This window comes from Ranitomeya imitator, chromosome 4, assembly GCF_032444005.1.
Source record: "Ranitomeya imitator isolate aRanImi1 chromosome 4, aRanImi1.pri, whole genome shotgun sequence".
Lineage (NCBI taxonomy): Eukaryota > Metazoa > Chordata > Amphibia > Anura > Dendrobatidae > Ranitomeya > Ranitomeya imitator.
In genome coordinates this window covers 46,317,129-46,340,754 of record NC_091285.1, presented here as the reverse complement: position 1 = coordinate 46,340,754, position 23,626 = coordinate 46,317,129, and the positions used below count along the sequence as shown (strand labels likewise).

The 23,626-nt window shown below is 42.8% G+C and overlaps 1 long non-coding RNA gene across 1 annotated transcript in view; it reads left to right on the top strand.

Moving 5' to 3' along the window:
* Nucleotides 1–608: 608 nt before the first annotated feature.
* LOC138673937 (uncharacterized) overlaps nt 609–23,626 on the top strand; it is a 51,807-nt gene continuing 28,789 nt past the window's right edge. The window contains exons 1-2 of the long non-coding RNA XR_011320380.1: nt 609–757; nt 7,105–7,258. This is a non-coding gene — a long non-coding RNA (uncharacterized lncRNA). The remainder of the gene's footprint in view (nt 758–7,104; nt 7,259–23,626) is intronic.

The following is a 23,626-nucleotide window of genomic DNA, read 5'->3' as shown; positions in this document are numbered from 1 at the left end:
CTCACTGCTTCTTTAGCATTGACTGGAGAGGAGTGAAAAAAATGAAGCCATTAAAGATAATAAGACTTAAAATGGCTGCAATCAGACTATTATTTCTTGTCCCAAAACGACAAGTGTCCAGAACGCAAACAGCTGGGCCTATAAGAGATCTTGCACATATTTTCTACACCTGAGGATTCGGGAATACAATGAGATTTTGGATTTCGGTAGTTATTATTAAACAGAAAATGCTTCATTTTGGAAGGCGTCCAATAATTTTAGCTTCAGAGCTAAGAGCTTGTTAGACCGGTTTTACTCTTGTTGTATAAACAGTACGTTGCTTTGTCTGCTAAACAAATAATAGTAACAGACCAGAGACATGACATGAATATCAGAAGTAGGGCATTGAACTGAACAGAAATCTGGGGTATGTTTACAAAATCAGGCCTGTGCCTGGGGCATCGCGACTAATTTATGTTTATTTTTAATACGATTTTTTTTGTTCGCTATTCTTATTTTCATACAAATAATGGTGCCGAGAACAATGAACAGACATGGTGCATGTTTTGCAATAAAAATAAAAAACCAAAGGAAGATTCCAGGAGACAAGATTGGTGGAGATACGGTTTAATACCAACGCGTTTCAAGCTCGTCTGACTTCTACCAATTCTGCCTCCTGGATTCTTCCTCTGGATTTTTGTTAGCAATGCAGAGGATCCACTTATTCCTTCTTTTCATATTATTATTTTACTCGTTGTGGATTTCACAGCTGAACCAGGTGAGCATCTCCTTCACTAGCAAGAAAGTCCCGAAATTGGAGAACTATCCGGGGATGTCAGGGGTACACTCTGACTTCAACTGTATTTATGTTGTCAAGACACAGATACAGCTGAATATAATGTTGGCGCTGCCAGATCCCTGCTCTATCATTCTATCTGGGCAGAGACTAAAGAACCTTCAGATCATGTAACATTCTCTGGACTTGGGGGTGGGTAACAGAGACCAGTGTCAGAGGAGCAGGGATGTAACAGGATATAGAAGCAATTGGGATGCTAGTGTGGGGGCCACTGTGGGGGCTTCACACTGTGTATGTGGAGAGATAGTGGGGGAATCATGCATCGTGAGAAGGAATATGATACTGTGTGGTTTGAATTGTGATGATTTTGGGTCCCACTCTTTTTGGATTGGGGCAGCAACGTTAGCAGCTCAATGGGGTTTAGGAGTACAGGCAGTGCACAAGATTGTTTGGTGGGAGTCGGCTACCTATCGTTCGTATGTTAGACGGCCCACGTAAGTGGGGATACTTGGGGTCTTGTGTGGCTTCTACATCTATACCCCCACATTTCTACCACTCCATGTTCTGTCTGTTTATGTATTTCAGGAACTTGCTTGCCAATATGGGTGTTAGGACATTCTTATTTTTATTGAGGTTCACTTCAGGCCTACACGAGACTGGCAAGACAACATTTGGGGCTCTCCAAAGAGGTAGTATCGATACGATGGATCGATATCAGGGGTATGCCCTGGAGGGGGTAATACTGGAGTTATTTCTTCACATCATGTTAGACTGAACACCTGGTATACTGATACTGCACGTGGGTGGGAATAACTTTAGTACGAGGACTTCGAGAGAGCTGATACGCAATATCAAGTATGATTGCTAGTGATGAGCGAGTGTACTCGTTGCATGGGTTTTCCCGAGCACACTCTGGTGGTCTCCAAGTATTTATGACTGCTCAGCGATTTAGTTTTCATCGCTGCAGCTGAATGATTTACAGCTACTAGACAGCTTGATTACATGTGGGGATTCCCTAGCACCCAGGCAACCCACACATGTACTTAGGCTGGCTAGTAGCTGTAAATCATTCAGCTGTGGCAAGGAAAACTAAATCTCCAAATACTAACAAATACTCTGAGGCCACCCGAGCAACGAGTACACTCTCTCATCACTAATGGTTGCCTTTGGCTCTGGTTCTCCCACCTTGGTTTGGTAGTGGTTTGGTCAGATATTATTGCGCGCTTGACATGGAAGCATGTGCGTTCAGTGGAGAGAATCATCAAGGTGCTCATTAAAGTCAATCGGGAGGTGTCACATTTTATTGCACGGAGGGGGGAGTAGTGATATGAAATCGGGATTTGGAAGTTCCTTTTCGGGAATTATCCTCACGGGGTCATGGTGAGGTCCAAGGAGCATATAAGTTTTTTAATTTTTGGATTAAAGATTTATATTTTATTCACATGAAGCTGGAACATTTGCTTTTTCTTTCATGAAAGAAAGCTGGCTTTGATGCCCATAGCAATCAATGAAAAACAAAAGTTGCAATTAGTTGCTATGAAAAACAAGGGTTGTCTTTCTTTTTGACAGTACTGTAAATCTGCCCATATATATGTAAATGAAGACACCGACCAGCAAATGGTGAGCACCGAAGGCACTAACGGAACACTATCCATTTCAAGGGGCACTCAGACAACCATATTACTGGGCTACCCTCATTGCTGGGCCATGCCTTGCCATTGATGAGGCCACATCATTTTCAAATTTTCAATGAGGACATCCCCTTGTTGAGGCCTTAAAAAATCCCTACACCCTTTGTCCGGACCATAGAGGCCAAGTATTTCTGTTTGTAAATGTAAACCTGCAATTCGCAATGAGAGGAGTGCAGAGAAATATATATGAGGTCTAGTGCCACCGAAACGGTCTCTGGCGCAGTCATCGCTACTTCTCCAAAAACAGCAATCCCCTTTGGATGATTTAAGCCATGTCATACAAGCGTAGTCATATAATTGATTTGATTCAGTCAAACTCGACCATTTAGCAAATGCATTAAGAAATCCAATCAATTATTAATGATGGGTATTCAGTTACCAGAGAACACTATTGCAAATATATTTCTTCATATCAAATTCATTATTATCATTTGTTCCCCGAAAATAATATTTGTACTTTTTTTTTTTTTATTGCGCAGTGATATTTGAGTGTATCTTCAATTATGCAATCCAAGGGATTGTGTTGCTTGTAGTTCCACTGAAAATGATAGGTTTCCATTTCTGAAATGTTTGTGCTTTTTTACTCCATATAGAGAGATGAGTGCACTTTTTTGCTGGTTTGTCAGTCTTGTACATAAATGAAGATATTCATGAGGCCGGACCAAATGAGAATGAAGAAGGTTTTTTTTTGTCATTTTCATACTGCGAATTAGGTAATTAGGAGTCATCTCATTGTGCATCATGTGATATTTAAAGCTGGTCAGGGGTGGGACCAATCTGTAGAACTGTATGAGTATGTGTATGTATGCAGCAAAGCTGTGTGGTGTGTGTGTGCATCTACTGAGTGTGTGTGTATGTAGCAGAGCTGTGTGTATACAACAGAGCTGAGTGTTCATGCAGCAGAGCTGTGTGTGCAGCCGTGCTGTGTATCTATATGTGTGTGCGCATTTACTGTGTGTGTATATCTACTGTGCATGCATAAGTATATTTGTGCATTGCATGAATGTTTGTATGCCTAACGTGGATGTTGCAGAGCTGTGTATATAAGATGCACTTGCCGAAAAAAAACACTAATTGGAGCTATTAACTATTTTCTCCCTGTTCCTAACTTATATTATGAAAATTAATGTTATTGACTACCCCACCAGGAAAATTTAAAAAGGAACAGACATAAAAGTGCTTTTAAAAAAATTAGACTATAATCAAAAAGTCAGTTTATTTCTGTTCTTCAATACAAAAAGTGAAACTCGTATATTATATAGATTCATTACAGAGTGATCTATTTCAAATGTTTATTTCTGTTAATGTTGATGATTATGGCTTACAGACAATGAAAACCCAAAAGTCATTATCTCAGTAAATTAGAATACTTTATAACAAGAGCTTGAAAAATGATTATAAAATCTGAAATGTTAGTCTACTGAAATGTATGTTCAGTAAATGCACTCAATACTTGGTCAGGGCTCCTTTTGCATCAATTACTGCATCAATGTGGCGTGGCATGGAGGCGATCAGCCTGTGGCACTGCTGAGAGGTTATGGAAGCCCAGGTTGCTTTGATAGCAGCCTTCAGCTCGTCTGCATTGTTGGGTCAGGTGTCTCATCTTCCGCTTGACAATACCCCATAGATTCTTTGGGGTTAAGGTCAGGTGAGTTTGCTGGCCAATCAAGTAGTTGCTTGTAAACCAGGTATTGGTACTTTTGGCAGTGTGGACAGGTGCCAAGTCCTATTGCAGAGTGAAATTTTCATCTCCAAAAAGCTGGTCGGCAGAGCAAAGCACGAAGTGTTCTAAAATTTCCTGGTAGACAGCTGTGCTGACTTTGATTTTGATAAAACACAGTGGACCTACACCAGCAGATGACATGGCTCCCCAAACCATCACTGATTGTGGAAATGTCACACTAGACCTCAAGCAGCTTGGATTGTGGCTTCTCCACTTTTCCTCCAGACTCTGGGACCTTGATTTCCAAATGAAATGCAAAATTTACTTTCATCTAAAAAAAAACAACACCTTGGACCATTGAGCAACAGTCCAGTTCTTTTTCTCCTTGGTCCAGGTAAGACGCTTCTGACGTTGTCTATTGGTCATGAGAGGCTGACACAAGGAATGTGACACTTGTAGCCCATGTCCTGGATACGTCTGTGTGTGGTGGCCCTTGAAGCCATGACTCCAGCAGCAGTCCACTCCTTGTAAATCTCCCCAAAATTTTTGAATGGCCTTTTCTTAACAATCCTTTCAAGGCTGCAGTTATCCCGGTTGCTTGTGCACTTTTTTCTACCACACTTTAATTTCCACTCAGCTTCCCATTAATATGCTTGGATACAGCACTCTGTGAACAGCCAGCTTCTTTAGCAATGATCTTTTGTGTCTTACCCTCCTTTTGGAGTGGGTCAATGACTGCCTTCTGGACATCTGTCAAGCCAGCAGTCTTCCCCATGATTGTGGAGCCTACTGAAACAGACTACGGGAACTTTTTAAATGCTTAGGAAGCCTTTGCAGGTGTTTTTTGCTAATTATTCTTATTTAATGATATAATGACTTTTGGGTTTTCATTGGCTGTATTCTAAGTTTGTGAGAAGCACCTGTACATATGCTGACCAAATCACAGGCAACATGAATGAACCGTGTAAGTCTGCAATGCGGTGGTGTTTCCAAAAAAGCCACTTCGAAGAGCCATCTGCAGCTAAGCATCTCATATGACTACTCTGAGGCCGATTCCTGGTAGATTGTCTCCACCAAATTCTACAGACTGACTGGTTTCTAAACGCAAACATGGGGAGAGACCTGTCAGTTTAGGAGAGTGGGGCAGGGAGAACCCAGAGGGGACCAGCTTTGGACTAGTCATCTGGGATGCAGAGTAGAACCTAAATGCAATAAAACAGCCCAGGTCTAATTCATGTTTGCCTATGTTTCAGGTGGAATGAATATACAAGTACCTCTTAATTAAAGGGAACCTGTCAGCAAGCTTTTACTTTCTCATTTGAGAAAAGTTTAATGAAGGGAAATAGACCCTAATTCCAGTGATGTGTCAATTAGTTTACTGGTTGCAGCACTTGTGCTAAAATCAGATTTTTTTTTATTTAGATGTAACAGTGCTCAGAAAGCTGCCCCCTCGCACACCCCTGATTAGCAGCTTTCTATGTACATTCTATATTGATAGTAAGCTGCTAATCAGTGCTGGGTGCATGATTGGACCATCAGGCACTGGGGCAGCTAGCCTGGCAGTGATAATCTTCTTCTGATAAAACACTGTATTAAAGGTACAGCACACAGACTAATAAGTGACACATCACTGAATCGGTCCCTCAGCTCCTGTCTTATTCTACCTTATGCTCCTGATAGATTTCCTTTAATAGGAAACATGTTTGTCCTATTTTGTGATATGCAAACCTGAGATGCTACAGTCCAAAAATATGCACAGATCGGCATCAGGACGAGACACGAGGAGTGGGGAGCATTCAATAGATTGTTATGGATCTCTGACTCTTCTGATTGCTCCCCTGATGCTAGAGGATTTTTTAGAACGCTGCACCATTTGCAGTCTCGATGGTTTCCTGCCCCAGCTCCTCCCTGATTATAGAGGAGCCACTTCAAACTGGCGTGAGAACGGTAAACATTGCAAAACTTTTGCCAAACTCCATGTTCCGCAAACAGCTGGCAACTTGTAATAATGTTTTAGAATAGATGAATGTGCAAATCTGGTGTCTAACACATTCATGTTCAGCATTCATAACGGCAGAATGTACAATATTATATATTTAATGCAACGTACAGCCATGGAACCGTGGGCCTTCAGCCTTCACTCTGTCTAATTCTCCCTTCTGCTGGTAGTTATTTTTCTCTTCTGCGCTCAGAGATCTCACTCCATATTCCATCACTTCTCAGGCCATCTCCGCACACACTTGACTGCGAGGGAAATTGGATTTTCTTAACTTCGGGGGGAGAGTAGTCCGTAATGTACTTTCTCCTTTATCTCCTTCAGATTCTATCCCTCTCTTTATAAGTCCGTGATAGGCAGCTGGTGCTCCGAGCGGACCCACTCACTAACGGCTACAGATTGCCAAGTCCTCTATGTCAGACTTCAATATATTCCTTGTGTAGATTGAAAACAGATTAAAGTTCTTAGTGATTTTCCTTGCAACTTATTTCCTTTCCGCTTCTTCTACGCCATTATAAACCAAGGCTGAAAATATATTCACTTTTATTTACTATGTAAAAAAGTGTATATCATAGAAACTGCGATCGAAATGGAAGAACAAAGGCGCGCACAGATACATTCAGACGAGTCATGAAGGGGCAGCTTACATGAGTAAAGTATCAAAGTCTCGTTCCTCCTACCCCAGAATATATCCCAACTTTAGCGCCCCAAGAAAGATACAACAACCATAAATGGATTTTATTGGTCATTGCGTTAATATAAAAAATGTACGTAACGTACAGAACCCAAAATTGAGTCCTCAACCCTTCACACTAACGATGACCGCGTCTATTGAAATTTGAATTTGGCAGATTCGTTTAAATAAGGGACAGAAATTCGATTTGCATTAATTTCTTTATGCTGAGGTTGCTCCAGACCCCAGAGCTTTATACATGTAGGGTTTTCTAAATAACAAAAATTTATATTCATCTCTCCATAGTTATCACTTTTTCCGATCATTGATGTTGTCATGCCCAGCACTGGAGTCACCAAAGACTGAACCAGAATTGTAAAGATGGAGTCTGGATACCTGTATACTGGGGACTGGACCGAAACTGTTACAATTGGGTGGAAAAGCAAATGGTTGGGGAGAGGTGAGTATAATTTTATTTTGTTAACTCCTTGAATCCAAGGAGCCTCCAGTTTTGCCCAAAGCAATTCATAATTTTTTTTTTATTGTGGCAAATTGGAATATTTTTGTGAAATTCAACATGTCGATTCACTCATCTATTTATCACCTTATAATACAACTAGATTGTGGCCCGATTCTAATGCATCTGGTATTCTAGAACAGGGGTCCTCAACTCCAGTCCTCAAGGCCCACCAACATGTCATGTTTTCAGGATTTCCTTAGTCTTGCCCAGGTAATAATTGCATCACCTGTGCAATGCAAAGGAAATCCTGAAAACATGACCTGTTGGTGGGCCTTGAGGACTGGAGTTGGGGATTCCTGTTCTAGAATATGCATGTCCCCGTAGTATATGGACAATGATGATTCCAGAATTCGCGGCAGACTGTGCCCGTCGCTGATTGGTCGAGGCAACCTTTATGACATCATCATCGCCATGGCAACCATTATGACATCTACGTCGATACTGTGCCCGTCGCTGATTGGTCGAGGCGAATTCGCGGCAGACTGTGCCCGTCGCTGATTGGTCGAGGCAACCTTTATGACATCATCGTTGCCATGCTGTGCCTGTCGCTGATTGTGGCCCGATTCTAACGCATCGGGTATTCTAGAATATGCATGTCCCCGTAGTATATGGACAATGATGATTCCAGAATTCGCGGCAGACTGTGCCCGTCGCTGATTGGTCGAGGCAACCTTTATGACATCATCATCGCCATGCTGTGCCCGTTGCTGATTGGTCGAGGCCGGGCGGCCTCGACCAATCAGAGACGCGGGATTTCCAGGACAGACAGACAGACAGACAGACAGACGGAAAAACCCTTAGACAATTATATATAAAGATTTCTAAGGAAAAGCAACCCATTGAGTGGAGGTCCTTGAAGATGACAGTCAAGCCAAGCACAACTTTCTTTTACTTATAGTCAATAAATGGTGGCTCTGAGGCTGGTCAACCAAACATGGACCGTAGCCTTCTCATTATCTCTAAGGCTAATGCTGGACTTTTATTCATTTTTTCGTCAAGTGGGGAGGCAAGAACCTTAATTAATCCCTCTCCTAAAGATCTGAGGCATAATTCCACCAATTCTAAGTCCCGCATGCCACAAAGACTGTTGTGACTAAACTTTCCATTTCCATACTTCTGGTTCAATCTAATCCACACTTTTAATTCAAGTTAAACCATCTCCCCTCATTGAAAAAAGGAGCAATTCAAACAAAGAGTTCATACTATACCCTACAAAAGTATCTTTAAAATGGAAGCGGGTGGAAGACTACACTTTTGTATAACCTAAAATTACTGGTAGTCTACCTTTTGCATCCCTATTTATGTACATAAGATGTATTATCATTAACTAACAGTGTCAGACTGGTACAGAAGGAGGGAGGACCCTGGTGGACTTACAATCTAAAAGGCATGGGTTAAGCAGCTCAGGTAGTCAACAGGGTTATTAAAGGTTGTATTCTTTCCTAAAAAGGTGAGTTTAGGTTACATTTTAAAAAAAAGTAATAATCGTGGAGGAGAACCTGAAGTGCTGAGATGGTGAGTTACAGAATATTGGGAGATGCACAGGAAAAACATTGGAGAGGGCTTAGTGGCGAGCAGAAAAGAATATTCATAGAGATAGAGATAGAGTAGCAAAACATTTACCCAGCTTGGGTCTTACAAAGGTCTCAGAAAGTACTGCTTCTGCTTACCGAAAACACCAGCTGGTAAAGGAAGACTTACATGCCAGACAATGCAACCTGGGAAAATGGCATACAAATTAGCTCTCCTTCCAAATAAAGGAGACCCATCTGCCATCATTTGGAGATACAGATGCTTCCATATCAGTTAAAGCCAGTTTCTTTGGGATCTTCACAAGCAGAAACAGTCCACCGACACTTACGTCAAACCCTCCCATCTTGCCAACCAGTGCCCTGCTTTGCATTGATAAGAGGATATCATCCACTAATAGCTGTCTGCTGGTGTTTTTCCTTTTTCAGAAGACTCTAGTATTAAACTTTAGGCTAATGTCAGCTGAACCACCTGAAATCAACAGGCTTGGATAACAGTCTAATGTGTATGTGGGCACTGATCAACTGATTCCTGGAGGAGGGGGAAATGTCAATCATTCATATCGAGGTTTGGACTGCTGATCGCTTTGTTCTCCAGGAGATAACCCGATGCCAGCCATGACTCGCGAAGGCTCTTTCATAGAGAACAGTGGAGCACTTGGCCTAATGAGAGCGACAGCCATCTAATATGTATGGTGGGCTTTAGTCTTGTTATAGGACTAGTTACATGGTCCCACATTGACCTAACTATAGGGTGGCTACACTAGAAAAAGTTTTCCCTCCTTCTTAGAGCAGAGCTTATTTGAATGCGTCTTACAGAAACTTGGGTTGTACAACCAATTGTGGGAAGGATTTGATACATTATATCAAGAAGTTATTTAATATATTCTTTAAATTGTTGATAACACTTTTATATGCTCAAAAAACCCGGAATCTATGTCCTTGTATTATGTGAGTTTTGGAATGACACTTTAAATGATGAATAAGCCAAGACTAGATCGGTAGTTGTAATGTTAAACTGTCTGAAAGTCTTTGGTGTGCCCTGCCTGGATTACATTAGGCTTTACATAGGGAAAATAGTTCCTGTTTCACACCAAAGAGATTCCACCATCAAAACATTGCAGGCAGCTCGCTGGCAAGAGAAATGTCTTTGGCATGACAAGTAAACATTATTTTCTCTGTTCTCGAAGATATGCTCACTGATTTTACCATTCCTGGACACGTAACATTATTGTAACATTGCCCATAGACATCCAGGCTTTTACTCTCATGTCAAATACCAGTTAAACGACTAAGTGTTCCAAGTATGAATATATATATATATATATATATATATATATATATATATATATATTTATATAGGCTGTCCCTCTCTCTGGCAGTATATATATTCAATATTATACATTACCTTGCCAAAGTTTTATGCCGGTGCGGAAGAATTGTCTCTAAGTGTCACACTGTGAAGGTCTTCAGTAACAAAGGGTGGCCTCAAACTGTCTCGGGAACTGGGACCGTATCTATCCCTGTACCGGGGGTACTCTTGATGGTAGAGTGGCCCGAGTCTCTGACCTTACTATGCTCCTGATATGCCCTAAGCTGTCCCCTTCCACTCCCCCGGAGGCCTGGGACGGTTATCTTAGTGTATAAACACGTAAGACAAACAGGCATAACAAAAAGCAACTGATGCGCAAAATCACTCATCAATGGTAGTGAGGAATATAGGGAAGGGTAGGAATGTACTAACGGAATGGAATAGGATAATGGAGGGAGCATTCACCCAAAAATAGTATACAACAATCTCCAGCAGCAACTACAAACTCAAAAGATCAGCACACCAACTCGAGCGAGCCAGGAAGTAAACTTTCACAGGCAGGGATAAAAAGGTCTGGCCAGGTTTTATAGGGGGAGAAAATTAGAAAGTCAGATGCAGTTGTGCGATGGAGCTACATGTCTCCAACCAGCATACAAAGAGTCGTTAACCTCTTCAGCGCTAAAGGAAACAAAGTCTATTTAATATGAGGAGCAAAACACACAGGCTAAATTGAAGACCTGTGATTCCCAATACGTAATGATCAACCAATCCCAAGTCTCCCAGGAGGATGTGACACACTTGTGACAGTAAGAATGCTCTCCAAAATAGAAGTGTTGATAGCTTACTGTTACCAGTTAACACAATGCAAAGTGAAAGAACAAATAAAAAATAAAAATCAAATCAATATTTGATGTGACTGGCTTTTGTCTTCAGATCATCATCAATTCTGTTAGGTATACTTAAAAAAGTCAGAAATGTTATCTGGTGTAGAACTAGGGTCAAAATATTCGTAGTCGCAGGGTGTGAGGAGGAGTCCAGTCAGGATCAGTTATGCAGTTGAAGCTGTTTTGAAGAGGAATTAAGGAATAAGCAATGTTGAGGATTGTAGATGCAGGAAACTTTGTCCAGAAGATGAAACACACAGCATGCTTGATTCCCCTTAAAAGAACTGGCACCAACCAGTGGGATCCATCAACAGTCTGGAGACGTCTGGCTAGAAGTGGTCTTCATGAAAGAATTGTGATCAAAAAACCATACTTTCAGTATGGAAACAAGGTCAAGTGACTCAATCATGAAAACATGGCAACTGAGCTGCAGAAAAATGTCAGCTGGTGCTCTGGACTGATGAGACAAAATGTGAAACATTTGGCTGCAACAGAAGGAGGTTTTTTGCCAAAGGGCTGAAGAGTGGTGCAATAATGAGTGTCTGCCGGCAACAGTGGAGGGTCTGCCGGCATCAAGCATAGTGGCGGGTCCTTGCAAGCTGTAAATTTTACCCAATGCAGTTAAAGATTAGGTCAGGATTAAACTCTTCCCGATATTGCAAGTACAAGTACTTCCAATGTCAGGTTCCCCTTCTTTGATACAATCTTACTGAGCATGCATACTTTCAGGCTGACAATGGTTGTGTTATTCAGTCAGCATTTGCCTCTAACAGCCACAGGTGGAGTCGCGCTCTGCTCACTGCTGTTTACTCCTTAAATGCCATGGTCAATCTCTGACCGTGGCATTTAATGTGAGCGGTCTAAGGAGGTGCCCACTGTCTCTATGTGACACTATCGTGGGCTGCAGATTTGTTGATATGTTATCACGGGGTCTGCTGAAAACCCCCATTCCTGCAATTGCATTACTCCTGTGCCACTCTGGTAATGCAAAATAATAATAAAATGTAGCTTTCACTTAATACGTCAATAAAAACAATTGTCTCAAAAATCTCTAGAAAACCAAGTGATCAGGCAACCAAAAAATACATGGAACAATCTGCCACAGCTGGAAAAAGATTTCATGATCAACTATATCAGTGACAGCTAGTAGAAGACAGATGTAATATAAATATATAATCAACAAATCATAAGAAATTGAATCTTCTGTCAGAGGATAGGCCTACCACAGCAGATGTAACACGTAAATGTCTGCCACACTATGTGGACAGTGGTCACATACCATCAAAACGCTATTAACCTGCAGAAATGAGGTTAATCTCCAGCTTAATGGCATTCTAAAACTGTGCTGCTACCGTACTGAAAGTGTGGCTTCCAGGAGGAACCAGCAGCCTCCGGCTTTCAGTTATATAAGGAACCTGTTATATAAAGGGAACCTGTCATGTGCCAAAATGCTATTGATCTGAAAATATGGGGTTAATCTGTAAATTAATAATGCTCTAAAACTATGCAGCCGATGCACTGAAAAACTGAAAACCTGGCCCCCAGAAGAAAATAAACTTTATTCCTGCCAGCACCCTCCGGCTTTCAGTTATATAGGCACGGCTTCCGTCTCCTTTCAGTACATAGTGAGTGGTGGCTGGAACCCCGCTCCTTACACTGACTGACAGCTGGCTCTGTACTGATGCAATGCTGAATCCGTGTGAGTGCTATCCGATAAAACATTGGATAGCCCTGGTCTGATTCATACGCTCATGGATCAGAGCCCCAAATCTGGCTTTCGAAATCAACTATGGATGTCGGAGGTGAAAGCAAGTCATTTTGGGTTATGTAATGCCTGTTTTTTTGTGAAAATTTTGTAAACAGAGTTTAGCCTTTTTTTAAGTCCAAAACTTATAGTATTTGATCTAAAAGTTTATTTTGATTTTAGTTCATAAAACTAGAACAGAAGGGAATTTTAGAAGTTTTATGTTTTTTAATTAATTTTTCATCAGCCAGTAAGAAGAACCTCAAAGCAGCTGCAGATACAAATAAAAACATAACATTATAACTCTGTATTGGTACAAAATAAGTAATGCAAAATATTTTTACATTTACTCAAAATGTAATTTGCAATGTTAAATGTTAATTACGGCAGAACTTTGTGTTATATCTCTGTCTTACACGTAGGATATACAGTAGCATGAGGTTTAAAGATCTTGAGTTTTATTCTATTTTTTTTTTGTTGTCATGGCAAGTTTAATTCTTCCTAGAAAATATTGTACAAAAAAACAAAAAAAAAAACTGTCGGAATTTATTATACATGCTAATTTTAAGTACATCTGAGAAGTATAAAGCCATATTTTCTCTCACACAAACAATAAGATTAAGTGAGAAAAAGAATTACAATATAAACCATGTCAAATAACAGTGCTTTAATGGGTTTGCATCTCAGAGTCATTATGAGTTGCTCTGGGCGCAGTAAGCTTTTTTTTTTCCCCTTAATCTTCTTATGTCTAAAACCCCTAATGTTACCGCAGCATACCGAGAGTTGTCAGCATTGTCCTGCACCTACATACAGTATATATTATCATGGGAAATCATGGAGCTACTTTTAGAGGACAGGATTTTGGTCAGTATTTTGCATTGTCATTTGCAAGTCAAATCAAAAGAGATGAAGTCATGACCACCAGTCATAACATGATAATTATGGGCCTGGTGGACATGATGGGGTTATACAGGTGAGAATAAAATCTTTTTGCTATTAAAAGGAGTTTGTCAACAGAAAATGACTGTCGGAACCAAAGAACAGGCACTTGGTGCACCCTTGGCGTGGCCAAACTGTTTAGTTACTCTTCCCACCTACTTGGTTTCCATCAATCCCTGCCTTTGTCTGTCTTTCTCCTGCTGACAATCAAGAAAGATGTGGTCTAGATAGATGGAGAACAAGTAATAATAATATTCAAATCCAAAACAAGCCTTTTATGCCATGAAAAAGACTATAAACACAATGGACTCCAATAAATTCATATAATGATATTTTATTAAATAATTTACACGATAAAATACTACTATAAAGCAGAAAAAACCTCCGATGTAAAGGAACAAAGATATCATGGAATATCAAAAAATTATACACTTGAAAACATCATACGTCTCACTAGAAGGACCTGCCCATCCAGCTAATTACTTGAAAACAGGGCGGTATTACCTAGTACAAATCCTTTGGTAAAAGCAGGTGCTCTAATACTGGGGCCAGACTAGCGTGTTTATTGCTATAAAAGCATGTATAATGAGCGATTCAATACCCAATATAAATTGGCACCATTAAACTCAATTACCAAACTACAAAGTGAGCATTTGATTACTTTCATAGTGCCTGATGTCGGTGTATCCATTCCTACACCCCGACGCGCGTTTTGTAAACACTTCCTCAGGGGGCGTCAGTATTTTGCATTGCCATTTGCAAGTCAAATCAAAAGCGATGAAGTCATGACATGATAATTATGGGCCTGGCGGACATGATGGGGCCATACAGTGAATTCCAAAGGTGAGAATGAAATCTTTTTGCTATTAAAAGGAGTTTGTCAACACAAAATGACTGTCAGAACCAAAGAACAGGCACTTGGTGCACCCTTGGCGTGGCCAAACTGTTTAGTTACTCTTCCCACCTACTTGGTTTCCATCAATCCCTGCCTTTGTCTGTCTTTCTCCTGCTGACAATCAAGAAAGATGTGGTCTAGATAGATGGAGAACAAGTAATAATAATAATAGTCTTTTATTTGTATAGTGCCAACATATTCCGCAGCGCTTTACAGTTTGGACACATTATCATCGCTGTCCCCGATGGGGCTCACAATCTAGGTTCCCTATCAGTATGTCTTTGGAGTGTGGGAGGAAACCGGAGTACCGAGAGGAAACCCACGCAAACACGGGGAGAACATACAAACTCCTTAGGTGGGAATATACATTAAACTGTTTTGCCTCTCTTGCACGTGCTTGGTATCAAAAAGTCATTTTGTGCTGACAGGCTCCTTTAAAAGGGGAATTATAGGACCTACATGTAACAGACATTTATGGAATCCAATGACAGATAGATAACAATCATAAGTATATAGTGTGCATAACATTCATCGACAGAGCATAAAGCACACATACAGACACATATAGACAGTCACACAGACACATACACATATACATACACAGACAAACACACTGACATATGCACACATACACACACAATGGGTATAGTGAACATTAATGAGATATTTTTAAAGATACATTACTAGAATACAGTGGAAAGCTTATACCCTCTGGTAATAAAATATCCAGGAATAAAAAAAAAACATTAAATAGGTCAGGACAAAGTAAAATATGACAAAGCCAAAAGGCATTTAAAATCTTGAAGGCAGAGAAATCAGAAAATCAGAAATAGCATTTCAGGAGCATAGAAATAAGAAATAAGAAATGTGAAAAAGAAATCACGCTGAGGAATTAGCTACAGAGAAAGAAGTCACCAATGAGTATAAAATAAATCATCAAAATTTGTATATATGTAAATAAATACTTAACCCCTTACTGCCATCAGACGGAATAGTACATCCAATGGCAGTGTCCCCCGCTTTGATGCGGACTCCGGCAGTGAGCCCGCATCAAAGCTGGGACATGTCAGCTGTTTTGAACAGCTATGAGCCCACAATAGGCGCGGGTGAAATCACAGTCCACCCACGCCTTTTAACTAGATAAATGCCGCTGTCAACTTTTCACAGCGGCATTTAACACGCGCTTCCAGCCATCGAGCCTGAAATACGCGCACCGCTGACTCCGGTGATCGGGGGTCGTCGGTTCGTTGGCATAACATCCAGAGGTCTCCTTGAGATCTCTATGGTTGTTGATGCCAGATTGCTATGAGTGCCACCCTGTGGTCGGCGCTGATAGCAATGCAGTAATTCTGCTACATAGAGTCAATCTGAGCATCGCCTCTTTGTAGCAGAGCCGATCAAGTTGTGGCAGCTTCTAGCCTCCTATAGAGACTATTGAAGCATGCCAAAAGTAAAAAAGAAATGTTTAAATGTAAAAATATTAAAGTTTAAATCACCCTCCGTTTGCCCCATTCAAAATAAAACAATAAAAAAAAAATCAAACTTACACATATTTGGTATCGCCGCTTTCTAAACAGCGTAGCGATAAAAAAAGTCAAAACCCTAGAATTATGTTTTTTTGGTCGCCGCGACAAAATTATATCATTAAAAACATCAGCAGGGCATACAAAAAATAAGCCCTTACCCAACCCTAGATCATGGAAAACAGACGCTATGGGTTTTGGTATTGGGTATTTTTTTTATTTTTTTTAGCAAAGTTTGGAAATTTTTTTCACCACTTAGATAAAAAAGAACCTAGACCATTTTTGGTGTCTATGAACTCGTAATGACCTGAAGAATCATAATTGCAGGTCAGTTTTAGCATTTAGTGAACCTAGCAAAAAGCAGAAGAAAAATTAAGTGTGGGATTTCACTTTATTTTGCAATTTAACCGCACTTGGAATTTTTTTTCCTGTTTTCTAGTACACGATATGGTAAAACCAATGATATGGTTCAAAAGTACAACTCGTCCTAGGAAAAAATAAGCCCTCACATGGCCATATTGAATGGAAAATTAAAAAGTTATGGCTCAGGGAAGGAGGGGAGCGAAAAACAAAAACCCAAACCGAAAAAAGCTCAGGTGGTTAAGGAGTTAAAAGAAAAAAAAATCTGATGGCATTAGCCCCTTAAAACATAATCATATATTTATAGGGGATAAAGAGAAGGCTAAGATATTAAACATACACTTTTCATCTATGTTCACAGATGGATGAACTGATGAACTGCCAGTGCCAGGTATCATTCAGAAAGGCAGAAATCAAAGTTCATCACCAATATAACTTCATTCACACAAGAATAAGTACAGCTGTGTTTGAGCAAATGAAATATGACAAAGCATCCAGGCCAGATGTCGTTCATCCACAAATATTGAGGGAATTCAGCTCAGTAATTGACCGACCACTGTATCTTATCTTTTAAGACTCTCTTGTAACAGAGCCAATGTCAAAAGATTGGAGGATAGCCAATGTAGTACCGATAATTAAGAAAGGTAAAGAGGTGGATCCAGGCAACAACCATCTGGTAGGTTTTACATAGGTGGTATGCAGAATATTTGAGGACAATCTAAGAGATGACCTGCAAAGCATTGGGATGCTAGTCAATACTCACGGACAAGCTGTGAGGCTTGGGTAGTCAAGAGGCTCGGGATCAGGTGCCAATAGGGCTCGTCATATACATGTGACGCTAGTCACTTCTCATGGCTAAGCCGTGAGTCAGAGTGGTCAGGGAGTCCAAGGTCAGAAGCCAGGATGGTACATCAAAAACAGAAGGAAGAGACAAAAGCGTAGTCAGGTAACATTCCAAGGTTAGAGGGAGGATAACGGGTCAGAGCTGAAGGGGTTAAACAGGCAGATGGACAGAACAAAGTCCAAGGTTCAGGCAACAGATCAAACATATAGAACTCAAGGCACAGGAGAGCACAAAGCACAAATCTCAGAAGATGACTGTACATCTGGAAGTGGTCTGGGAGAAGCTGCTCAGTTAAGTAGGCATGAAAATATCCCGAGATAGTGAACACCTGAGACAGTCGATGCCTCCCAGTCACAGATTGGTTAGTCGAGCTGTTGATAAACACACTGACAGCTCAGCACGCCCCTAAACCAGACTGGATGGTCATGCTGTCCTTCAAAGTACTGACAGCTTCAGCACGGCCCTGTACCAGATTGGATGGCTGAGCTGTCAGTAACTGCATCCCAGACACCCTAAGGAGTGGAACCATGACAATACTAACAGGTAAAGCAAAGATATAGTCAGGATAAAGTTTGAGATTAAAATTCCGGGAAGGTAGAGGATCATGACCAAAAAACAAAGCAAACAGATGTCAAAGGCAAGGTCCAAAGTCGATAACAAAGATTAAATACAGGAACACAGAGAACATAGCAAGTGCACACCATTTGAGCTAAGCTACAGCTGGCACTAATTGGAAACATCAAACCACCTAAATAGATAGGAAATCACCCATATAGTAGGTATATGCCCTGGCCCTAATTGGACAGCTGAACTTTCACTCATCATACTAACAGCTTAGCACCCTCCCAGCCTCCTATTGGATGGCTGAGCTGTCCATCACCATATCTACAGCTCAGCACGCCCCTGTTATAGATTGGATGGCTAAACTGTCACTCACTGCTTCCAGACACACTGACACGTGTGAACTAGTGTTGAGCATTCCGATACTGCCAATATCGGATATCGGCCTATATTCGCGGTATCGGGGTTCCGATACTTTTGCAATATCAAATACCGGAATAATCCCATAATGCTATGAGCCAGTTTGATTTAATTCAGCCAATGAGGAATCCTAAGAAGTGTGGGCACATCCTGTTATGCATGTTAGGCATGTAACTAATGGCATGGCTGTGATTGGCTGCTGAAATGATGTCATGATGCACTATAAAAGCCGCCGCCGCCATTTTGGGTTCACTCTGCTGTGAATTCAGTTAGGGATAGGACGCTGCTGTTCTGACTGAGGGACAGTTTGAGATAGTGATTTGCTTCATTGTGCTTTACCCAGGCTACTGTAGCAACCGCTGTGTGAGAACCTTTTATTTGCCTTGCAGCGCTGTTCACGGCTGTCTGCAAGATCTCTCTGTGTGTGAGTGCAGATCATGCTGCAGTGTGTTCTGCAGCCACATCTGGTTGTAGTTCCCTCAGCGTGCTTCACTTCCTCATACTGTTGCATTGTCCTTTTTTACATTTGTGCTGCTGCACATTTTTCCTGATTTCTCCTATTAGTGTGTTTCCATCCGTGTCCAGCTAGATAGTGTGCAAACACTATATAGGAGTAGATAGAGGAGCTTTTCTGCAGTCTCAGCGCCATTGACGGCTGTCTGCAAGGTCTGTCTGTGTGAGTGCAGCTCTCGCTGCATTGTGTTCTGCAGCCACATCTGGTTGTAGTCCGCTCAGCGTGTGTCACTGCCTCGTACATTGTCCTTTTTTTCATTAGTGCAGCCCATTTTTCCTGATTTCTCCTATTAGTGGTGTGTTTCCATCCGTATCCAGCTAGATTGCGTGCACTATATAGGAGTAGATAGAGGAGCCTTTCTGCAGCCTTGTGCCCTGCAGCCACATCCAGATTGGTATTAGCCTATTTTTTGGAGCCTCATCTATTGCATTATAGGTTACCTTCCTGCATTGTAATAGCTACAAAAAGTTTCTGATACTATCGGTTTGACATCTTTGGGCACATCCATTTTTTTTGTAAAAAAAAAAACCTAAATAAAGTTCACCAAACACTCCACTTTACAGTTGTGTAGGCCACATTAGCTCATATTAAAGTCTAGTCCACACTTTATAAAATTAGTGTTTCTTATACCTGTTAGCAGCTGTTCAGGAATAAGCACACTAAGCCCTTAGTACTTTTCTGCCTATCTTTAGCAGTCTACTTCAGAAGGCAGGGAGTAAGGCACGTGGTCGTGGGCATGGAGTTTCTGCAGGGAGAGGATGTGGGGATTCTGTGCCTGCTGCGGGCACCAGTGACTCAGCATCCCCTCCACCAGTTTTACCAGGGAACAGTCCTTTATGCGCAGCTTTGTAGGAGCTCGCCGTACCCCACTGGTGTGGGATGAACAAATTGAAGCCGTTGTGGAATGGATGGCAGCTAACGCATCGACTTCAATTAGTGCCACATCCTCTCAGGTCCAGAGCACTGAAGAGCACCCATCTTTCTCTTCACCACCTGGCAAATTGCCCAGGCAGTCTGAGAGCCCTGGACAGGAGCCATCTCTACTTCGGTCCTCTGAATCTCTTGGCTTGAAAAGAGGGGGCCAGCCAAGCAGCATTCGAGAAATGGAAGAAGAGGCAGTATGCAATGATGCGCAACTGCTTTGTCTCTCTGAATCTGAAGAGGCGGGTGGGCCAGTGCCTACGGTCAGCACACCTCAGTACGCATCTGATGATGAGACTCAGGTGCCACTTTCTGGTGCGCACTGTGCTGCTGAGACTACCCAGGAGAAGCAGTTGTTGAAGAGGGTAGTGTAGATGATGAGGTCTTTGACCCATCATGGCATGAGGTACAGGAAGGTGGTGGGAGCTGCTCTGAGGAAGAGATTCCCCAAATGGCCCAAAAAGGAGGGAGAGGGAGGGGGCAGACTGCGTTGCCTGTAGTCTCCACTTCGGCACCCATTAGGAGTATGCCTCTTCCAAAACCCAAAAAAGGGCACTCCCAAGACTTGCAGTGCCTGCTCCTTTTTTGACACAGTTGCAGATGACATTTGCTTTGTCAAATGCAAGCTGAGTAATCAGAAAGTTAAAAGAGGGAAAAGTGTCAGCAACCTCAAAACCACAAATATGTGGAAACATGTGCGGACAAAGCACGTGGTGGAGTTACAAAAACACACTGAAGACCTAGGCTAACCTACAGCGCCACCTAACACCTGTTGAGCTCATGTTGTAGCCTCTTCCTCCAGCTCACACACAGCTGGTTTGGCTTCCTCACAGGATCGCCATGGAAGAACGTCTGGCCCTGTTGTACAGAGACCCAGTGTAATTCCACCCACAGCACCACGTTCCCTGTCATCCTCACACTCCCAGGCCAGTCTACAGCCATCGGTAGCACAGGCATGGGAGAAAAGGCAGCCATATTCGGCAAACCACCCCCGAGCACAGGCTCTGAATGCTGGCATTGCAAAACTACTGTCCTTGAAATGCTGTCATTCAGGCTGGTGGAGACTGACAGCTTCCGTAACTTCATGGGATTGGCAGTCCCACAATACAACGTGCCCAGCCGCTTTTATTTCAGCAGGAATGCCATCCCTGCCCTGCAAAAGCATGTGGAGGGAAACATTAAACATGAGCTACTAAACGCCGTCAGTAGCAAGTTCCACCTGACCACCGATGTGTGGACCAGTAACCATGGACAGGGATGATACCTTTCCCTCACTGCCCACTGGATAAATGTTGTGGAGCTGGGTACAGATCTTGAGAGTGGCGCTGTACGTGTTCTGCCAACTCCAAGGATTGCAGGAATCCAGTCTGTACACATTGACTCCTCCTCATACTCCAGTTCCTCTGAATCAGCTCTACAGGAGCCGTCACAGTCTGCCTCCACACGGACCCGTGAAAGGTTACCTGTTGCGACCGATATGAGCACAGCTGTGGCCAAACGTCAACAGGCCGTATTGAAATTAATTTCTTTGGGGAATCGAAGCCACACAGCGCAGGAGCTCTGGAGTGCCATCAAGCAGGAGAGCGACGTGTGGTTTGTGCCAGCGAATCTCCAGCCAGGCATGGTAGTGTGTGACAATGGCCGAAATCTGCAGCTCTGGGCCTAGGCAACCTCACTCACATCCCATGTCTGGCACATGTGCTCAACTTGGTCTTGCAGAGTTTTTTGATTGACTATCCGGATCTTGATGCACTGCTGCACAAGGTCCGGATAGAGTGCGCTCACTTGCAGCGTTCCAGCATGGCAAGATCGCGCATTGCAGCTACGCAGCGCCGATTCCGCCTTCCGGAACATTGCATCATATGTGACCTACCCACCAGGTGGAATTCAACGTTACATATGTTGGAGAGGTTGTGTGAGCAGCAGACAGCAGTAATAGAGTACCAGCTGCATCAGGCCCAAAAAAGTCGCACTGCGTGCCGTTCAGACTTCACCACCACTGAGTGGGCCACTATGAAGGACATCTGCCAGCCTTTGCGTGCCTTCGATGACTCCATGCGGATGGTGAGTGCAGATGATGCACCAGTCAGCATGACTATCCCCCTCATCTGCCTGCTTGAAAAAACACTGCAAGCGCTAAGGGAGGAGGTTGTGGAAGAGGTGGAGGATGAGGAGTCACAAATGCCATCTGCTTCTGAACAGTCTGCGCAACGAGGCCTAGGCAGGGGACACTTTGTGAGGAGAATGAGGAGGAGTCAATGGAGGAGGAAGACATCAGTCCAGAGGAGGGACTTACACAATGCTCTAGTAGTCAGTATGTAGAGCGAGGTTGGGGTGATGCAGAGCAGGCAGAGATGACGCCTCAAGCAGGGGACAGCGTTTCTTGGCCAGTTGGCATTCTGCAGCACATGGTTGATTTCATGCTGCAGTGCCTGAGAAACGACCGCCACATCGCCCACATTCTCAACACGACTGATTATTGGGTGTACACCCTCCTAGATCCTCGCTACCGGGACACCTTACAAAGCCTCATAACACCATTGAACAGGGAGCGTAAAATGCGGGAGTACCTAGACACACTGGTGCATTCCATCATGTTCTCCATTCCAACCGAGAGCAGTGCTGCTAGTGCTTTACAAAGCAGCTCAGTGCGTCGAGGCAGTGGAGGAAGCTCTGCAAAAAGAGGCAGCAGAAGCAGTGCCTTAGCACAAGGCAAGACAAGTATGGCCCAAATGTGGCAAAGTTTTGCGTGCATGCCACAAATGTCTACACCATCACAGATGGCTACAGTCAGCAGGAGGCAACGTTTCCGTCAGATGGTGACAGACTACATGTCTTGCCCTCTCAGTGTACTCCCACACAGCTCTTCCCCCTTCAAGTTTTGGGTCTCTAAGCTGGATACATGGCCAGAGCTTAGCCACTATGCATTGGAGGTGCTGGCTTGCCCCGCTGCTAGTGTATTATCGGAACGCATCTTTAGTGCCACAGGTGGTGTACTAACAGACCGTCGCATGCGACTATCCTCTGATAACGTTGACCACCTTACTTTTCCGAAAATGAACAAGGCCTGGATCTCGCAGGAATTTGCCACTCCACTTCCAGATTAAATACTTGGTTGGCAACAGTATCCAGGTCTCCTGTTGTGTTCATGTTTCTACCACCTGAACTGTAATCCCTGGGCTCCAACACCGCCAGTTGCTGCTCAGAAGTGCCGTCTGCACAGTCTGCCATGTTATTGCGGTACAGTAACGTCAGCTGCTCCCCTGCTGTGTATCCGGCAATTTCTCCTGCTCCGTCCACTCTCACACTACAACAGATATTAAACTTGCTCCAATTAGGCCTCAGCCTACACTCTGTTTCTAGCATTGACCCTGGGCTCCAACACTGCCAGTTGCTGCTCAGAAGTGCCATCTGCACAGTCAACACTTGCTCCTCTGTTATTGGGGTTCAGTAACGTCAGTTACTCCCCTGCTGTGTATGCGGCAATTTCTCCTGCTCCATCCACTCTCACACTACAACAGATATTAAACATGTTCCAATTAAGCCTCAGTCTACACTCTGTTTCTAGCATTGATCCTGGGCTCCAACACTGCCAGTTGCCGCTCAGAAGTGCCTTCTGCACAGTCAACACTTGATGCCGTGTTATTAGGGTTCAGTAACGTCAGCTACTCCCCTGCTGTGTATCCGGCACTTTCTCCTGCTCCGTCCACTCTCACACTACAACAGATATTAAACTTGCAAAAAGTAGTGACGAAGAAGGACGCTGTTCCTTCGAAACGCGTTGGTTGCTAAACTTGTCCCTTGTGCCGCTCCGTAGTTTTTCAGCTGTGACGTCACACGCTAGGTTTTCCGTCGGCCATCT